General features: G+C 34.9%; 1 protein-coding gene across 1 annotated transcript in view; it reads left to right on the forward strand.

The window, feature by feature from the left end:
* The window catches only part of LOC108573811 (retinoic acid receptor RXR-alpha-B), a 93,564-nt gene that overhangs the window by 770 nt on the left and 85,810 nt on the right, over positions 1–6,984 (forward strand). The gene's annotated exons all lie outside the window — the stretch shown is intronic.

Raw genomic sequence — 6,984 nt, forward strand, 5'->3', positions numbered from 1 at the left:
GAAGAAAGATCTCATTCTTAGTGTCGTCACACGTGCACCATTTCTCGTATTCCCGTGTCATTAGTTTACGCAAGTTTCACAAGAATTATACCAGCTAGATAATAAAATGGCGAGTTGCATTAAGATTGCATAGCAGCGTTAATTGCCCGCGTGTATGTGAGACGTTATTTGTTTCTCATAAAGTTCTCTTTGTTTTCCATTTTATTTTAAACTTTGTACCTTCTGTAATACACTGCAACTTTGTTATTCGACAAACTAACAGTAGCGACAGACAGAAGCAATAACTTATTTCAGTACTCTCTTCTTTTTCAATTATCGGTTCGTTCGAACAATGTGGGTCGTTGATTTGGTTGTCACATTTGAAACTACAATTTCATTTTAAACGATATACGTCGTTTGGCAAATACTCCGCTAATTATAGCTCCCACGATCGTTCATGCTGATTAAAATCGATGTCAGCTGAAACACCTTCGCGCCGTGAATTTCAAGCTCTAATGGTACCTAAACGAGACCGACTGTTGAAATGTGCGAACGATAATTAGCATACTGCTGGTAGACGATCAATTAGCACCGTTCTCAAGGCTTGCTCTTATCTACTCTCAAAGTTGTACTTGCTACAATTTCATTTCACACGCTTGCACTGTTCCAAAACAATAGCGTGAAAATGGCACTTTTAAATCTCTTACAAAAATGGAATAAATTTGAGGAATTTTGGAGAATTCTTTAGTTTTTCTTCTAGTTTTTTTTTTAACGGAAGCCAAGGTTGCTATACAATTCGCAGATTACTGCATTTCTAGAGTAACGAAAATTTTTCTCATCATCTGTATTAGAGTATTAAGTTAATTATAGTGATTGTCAGCGGTTTCAATTGCAAAGAAATTGTAATTGAAATTACTGCTCACATTTCGAAGTCTACAAGTTTGGAGTTATTCCAGTGTCTGACTCAACGCCTTCCCAATCTACTTAACCTGTTAACCGGGTTCGCTTCTGTAGTTTATAATGTAAACGTTGTAACCATTTACTTCATTTTGGTTTTTGTAAATGTGAATATGACGTTTTTTATATTTAATATAAGCATAACAGAATAATTTGCCAATAAATAAACTACTGTGTTTTAAATATTTGTGAGTCAATGACGAGTTAACTCGTCTTCTAAATTTAACAGGTTAATGATTCTAAGAATCATTTACTTCAGTATGTAGTAACTTCAGAGAAATCAGTTTTATTGGTTAATAAGTATCATCTGCTGGCTATTGCAGATACCAAACTGCAAACTTTCATTTCTTTCTTTAAATATACTTTTAGACTTAAAATAATATTATTCATTTATATATGTAGAGCAACTCTTCTCCCAATTAAATTGAACCTAACCTCCACGTTTAACCATCAAATATAACCTATACCAATTCCACGCACATTTCACCGTATTAATTTAAGATCTGACATTGCTTCACCAGAAATGATCGAAAGTATTATTATTGACAGAAAAAAGACGGTCTATTGCACTCGTATCGATATCTCGAAGCAAGTGACTCACGACGATTCCAATAAACTCGCGATGTAGAGTGTTTAACGTGTGCGCGCGCGCTGTTGAACGCATAGGGTGAAGGTCGGCTATTGAAACTTGAATGGTGTATGGTGCAATTCGCGAGTGAAAACGCATGCGTGCGCGGTAGTCTCGCGAGCAGGTCGTTATCGTCGCGGCTTTAAAAGCGGCCTTAAAGCGGCCCGCGAACACTCGCCGCGAGAAGGTCACGCCAATGCGCCTCGTTATCTACGCCCCTGCCGCAATTTATGAGGCTTTTCGAGCGTTATCGCGTGCCCCTATTGCCGAGCAACACACGGAATGACGCATATCTAGCTTTACAGGTCTCTCTCCTCGTCGTCTTCCCCCTTTCTTTTTTTTGTTCAAATAGGATGGTTACGTTGCTAAATTGGAATTGTTAGAAAAAGGATGACGGATTTAACGATGAAGCAAACGTTATTGTTGAGATAGATACACTTTCTTAGATTTCTATCATCGAAAATGCGCGCGTGTGAAGTTGTTACATTGGAAGAAGACGTGCTTATTAGGTCCTGTAATATGAAATATCCGATGGAAATGGCTTAGAATTCCAAACAGCAACTTAACAAGAATTGTACAAATTTTAAGTTAAGTGGAAAATAGTCAGACTTTTTCAACACTCGTGAATGATTAGAAATTTGTCTTTTCATATTACACGATCTAATAGAAACTTAGAATGAAGCATGTGGGGTTGCGAAGGGTTGAGATATTTAGAGGGGAAATGAAGTTTGAATTTGTTGTTGCTCTATGTCTTGTACAAATATTCCGTTGTATCACACAGGTTGTTTCACGATAAGTGTTATTTGATATTGGTAACTATTGCAAAGTAGGTGATAGGACAAAAATGTAACGAGATTTTTATCATCATTTTTTATGTAGAATGACACTGAAAAATAAATTTTTCAAGGTCATACTAAGGTCCCCCTTTTTTTTTTTGAATACTATATTTTTGGTTTGGTGTTACGAAAGTGCTGAAAAAACAAGTTCAGCATATTTCTTTAAAATGACCTTGAAATCATAATGACGAAAAAGTTTTAAAACTTTTAGTATATTAGTTTAGGTTTTTCCGATCAAACTTTATCAGTATATTCTATGGGTACACTTAAGGAAAAAATGTTATATAAACAGGTCGTTTGAAGCTTCGTTAAAAAGTTATAACAATAATATGAAATACGAGGGGAATGGTAACTAACTTGGGGTTACTATAATACAAGACAGGAATAGTACTGGCAAAAGTTGTATTCAATACCTTCAACCACCTCAGATTGTTGTATTTATCATTCCTTTCGTATATCATATTATTGTTCTAATTGTTTAATGAAGCTTCAAATGACCTGTTAATATAGCATTTTTCTTTTATTTAGATCCATAGAACATGCTGACAAAGTTTGATAGGAAAAGACTGGGACACCCTGAATATATTATAATTTACTGCAACAATGTTCTATAGCAGTGGTTCCTAAACTTATTTTCTCACGGAACCCTCGCACGATTTTCCTAAAATTGCGTAACTCATGCTTATATTTTACGAACAACCCTCGCCATCTTAATTTTAATAAGACGTTAAATGAAACAAAAATTGTTTCTAAAATAAATTTTATTAAAAGACCTTATCTCGTGGAATCCAATTTGGGAAACATTCTTCTGCTGTATGCCACTCTTTAAGAGTCTGTTGTGACGATCAGTACTTGTTTGATCGATTGTCTAGCAATGCTTATAAATCACGTTCCGTATATTTAAAAATATGTAAAAACCATCTGAGTCGACATCTGTAATTAACCCTTCCACAGTGTGACAAAATTACGGAGAGCAGGGAGGGAACGATTTAAGAGTATCATATGATACTTAATAGACTGCTCGCCAAAGAAATTGCTACACCTTAAAAATAAAATCGCATATATTGAAAAGGAAAAATGCTTCAACTTTGGTTGAAAAAGGTCATTTTTTCCTGAGAGTAATCCCAAAAATATGTGATTTTCAGATTTGTGCAACCCCAATTTTTAAGTGTCGCAATTCTTTGGCGAGCAGTGTATATTGTAACAATTAATATATAGTTTTATGCTTGTTCGTTATTTGAGTTCTCATCCTCGTAGCACTCTGCGACAGGGTTAGCAAAAAGAAAAGAGAAGTTACAACTAAACGAAGTTCTCACCGCGTGCTCCTAAAAACACCTCTATCTCCATTCGTATTTAGAATATTTACATACCCTCGACACCTAGCCTCCTCTCGCAAAGAGCACTCATAGAAAAGTGAACTTCACCTCCTCCTCGTAATTTCCGCGGCTCTATTTGCTTAGCCTAGACCCCTGGGCCAGCCTCTACCATGCACGTATGTCCACTTACAGTCGGTTACAAAAGTCTACATAGGTCCCACCTAACATGTATAAACCATCCAGGTAGACTAAGATTTCCATGTCAATTTTCAATATTTAAAAAAAAAATATTGGCACCACGTCAGTGTTTCGTGGAAAATACATTTCTCAAATAAGCGGCGTTGCAAATAATAATTGGTCTCGTGAAAAGTAATTGTAACTATTACTTAATCATTTCGTGACTGAATTATTTTTCTGAAGAATTTGTCAATTGTTCGATCAATATGGTGGATACTAAATTGGGATCAACTTTTCCTCGAGTACTAAAAGTCACAAAAGGGTCAAAAGAGTATTGTCGTTACGTTATTCCCGCATTACGTTATTACGCATTCCCAACACCGCAATATTAATTTTGTTTTTTATGTATAGTGAAATAATTGTCAACCAGCTGTTTTAAATTGGTGACAAGGATGCTTACTTATGCTTTCTTATGTAGGCATTTTTTGAACTAGAGCGATTAGGTCTCGTTACTAACGACTAGACTGCAGATTTTTATGCAAATTCATATTTTTTCGAATATAATTGAAAAAATAGAAGCTAAATAGGAAATTGTTTTATTTACTAAATATCATAATGAATTTTCGGTTTATTTATATATTTTTGCTTATTACCTGCATTTTGTGTGTTTTTGTCTCTTCAAATTTTCCATAAATGCGTAAAAATCCGCAGTCTGCCGATAACCCTTGCAATTCACCCTGTACATATGTTTATGGGGTGCACGTAGACTTTTGGGGACGACTGTATACATCATAGGTGCACGTACACGTGCAGCAGCGTGTGATAAGAGGACGGGATGCTCCGCAGAGTGGTTCGTGCTGGTTCGATTAATCCACGCACTAGCACGAACGCAACCTTGGCACCGATGCGAACCAGCCGTGAAGTGCAGCCTCCGTCGCGGCTGCACACGTACACGAATACCAGCACCTTTCGCGGTTGGATTAGATTCGCGCGACTCGCGTCGTTGCGTGGGTGTCGTTCGCGTTTGCGCAACCCAGGCACGCGTGTTTAATTAGCGATTCTAGCGTGATAACAAGTGGGGCTTGATGTACATTTTCAACCACGTTTCAGGAAAATTGAACGTGTTTGATATATAGAAGCTACGCACGTTTCATTTTGACATTCTTCGGAAATTTAAAAAAATTCTTTTCACGACAATGTTTATTTTATCTGTTAAGTCGTCGTGAAAATCCCCACGGTTTTAGGCTGTTCATATTGAAGCAAGCATAACGCCATTGAAATTAAACATTTTTGTTGAAAATAATTTCCATAATGTCCGATGCACTTTTGTCAACGTATAATAATCTAAGAGCATTAATTTCGCGTATACATATAAAAATCTGAATCTCTAAGAGAAAGAGACTGCTGAAAGGCGTTTTCAATATCCTCCTGTTTTCAAAATCGATTGTATGCAAGGAAATTGTCAAGTGCGCGGGAGAAAGTGAAAATCGGTAGGAGATAAATCAGGGGTATGTATATGGGAGATGAGGGATGAGGAATTAATGCTTTTATAATACGTTGGAAAAATTATGGAAATTATTTTAAATAAAAATGTTTAATTTTAACGGAGTTATGTTTTTTGAAAATGAACGACTTACAATCGTTGAAAATTTCAGTATTCACTATTATAAATGAGTTGATCTACGTACAGGAAATCTCGAATTCACATGAATCATCCTTAGATGGTTGATTGTTTGATATTAAAGAGATAACAATCAGGATTTGAAGTATATTTTTAGCTATATTTGAGGAAGATGTAATATTTGATAAATGCTATGATGGCAGAATGGATGATTCTTCGTATTAAGAATTTTGGAAACGTTGGAAGTTAGGGAGGGTGTACTAGAAATGGTTTTGATTTCACTCTTTATTGTATCGTGTAACTTGGACGTCATTTATGCGCCCTTTTTTGTGCTTTATTGTATTTTATAATTATTCCATCGAATTGATATAAAGTTTTTTAATAATTAATGCATACTGCGTTAGTACGTATTTGTAGTCAATTATAATCTGCTGCTGTATTAGCAACGAAAGTTCAAGTAATGGGTAATTTTATACTAAGAAATACTTTAGATCTACTGCAAATTTGATTAACTATGAAAACACTTTGTTGTCTCTATAATATGCTTAAAAGTTTTAATTGAAACTTTCAAATAGTTTAGTAGGTGAAGAGATTGTATTGCATAATATTATATTAATTCTTGTTGGTCCTTAATGAATTTTTTGTTTGATATAAATTGTTTCCTTAATGAGATGCAGATTAAAGATCCATTTTTCTGCATTAACACTTTATATTTCTCCCACCAATAACTAGCGTTTCTAATAATTCACTGAAAATACACACCACCCTTCTATAATATTTCAATTTTTTAAAAAGTTATTAGCATCAAATTACCAGTCGAAAGCAACAAATGTATATTCTAACTTTGCAATCTATTCATATAATCAATTGTAGCGTAGGCATCAAGTCTAACAAACTACGTTTCTCGTTCAACTTGTTAATGAGTTTATGGCAGTTGGTTATGAAAGGAGGAAATAAATAGAGAAAGGAAAGGTAAAGAAAGATGCGTTTCGTCCTGAGCCTCTTAGTGGACTTGTCAGTAAGGCTACCTAGGAGATCTGTGTTTTGGACGTTAGACTTAGGTTAAAAGCTGTATAAGTATACAGCATTGAAGTATGTATATGTTCTACAAAAGAACGTTTTGTGTATAAATTGCACGGTATTAAAGGCAACATTTTTTTTTTAATAACCTATTTGTTTACGTAATATTAGGGTGACCTTGAATTTTTTTTTTAAATAGAATGTGTACTCTTTTGTATCAAAATTTAAAAGAGCAGTGAATTTTTTATAAGAGAGTATTAAGCTTTATTTGTTCCAAGCTTAATAATTTGCAAGAACGTTGTTCATGTTCTCATTACTTACCTCAGTTACAGTAGGTGCTCAAAGTGATGCCCGTCGACTTCCATACGCCTGTGCCATCTGTTTATTAACCGTTTATTATTATTGCCATTCTATAGTTTGATTTTAATTTTTCACTCTAATAATCATTAA

The sequence above is a fragment of the Habropoda laboriosa genome, unplaced genomic scaffold (assembly GCF_001263275.1).
Source record: "Habropoda laboriosa isolate 0110345459 unplaced genomic scaffold, ASM126327v1 scaffold155, whole genome shotgun sequence".
Taxonomy (NCBI): Eukaryota; Metazoa; Arthropoda; class Insecta; order Hymenoptera; family Apidae; genus Habropoda; species Habropoda laboriosa.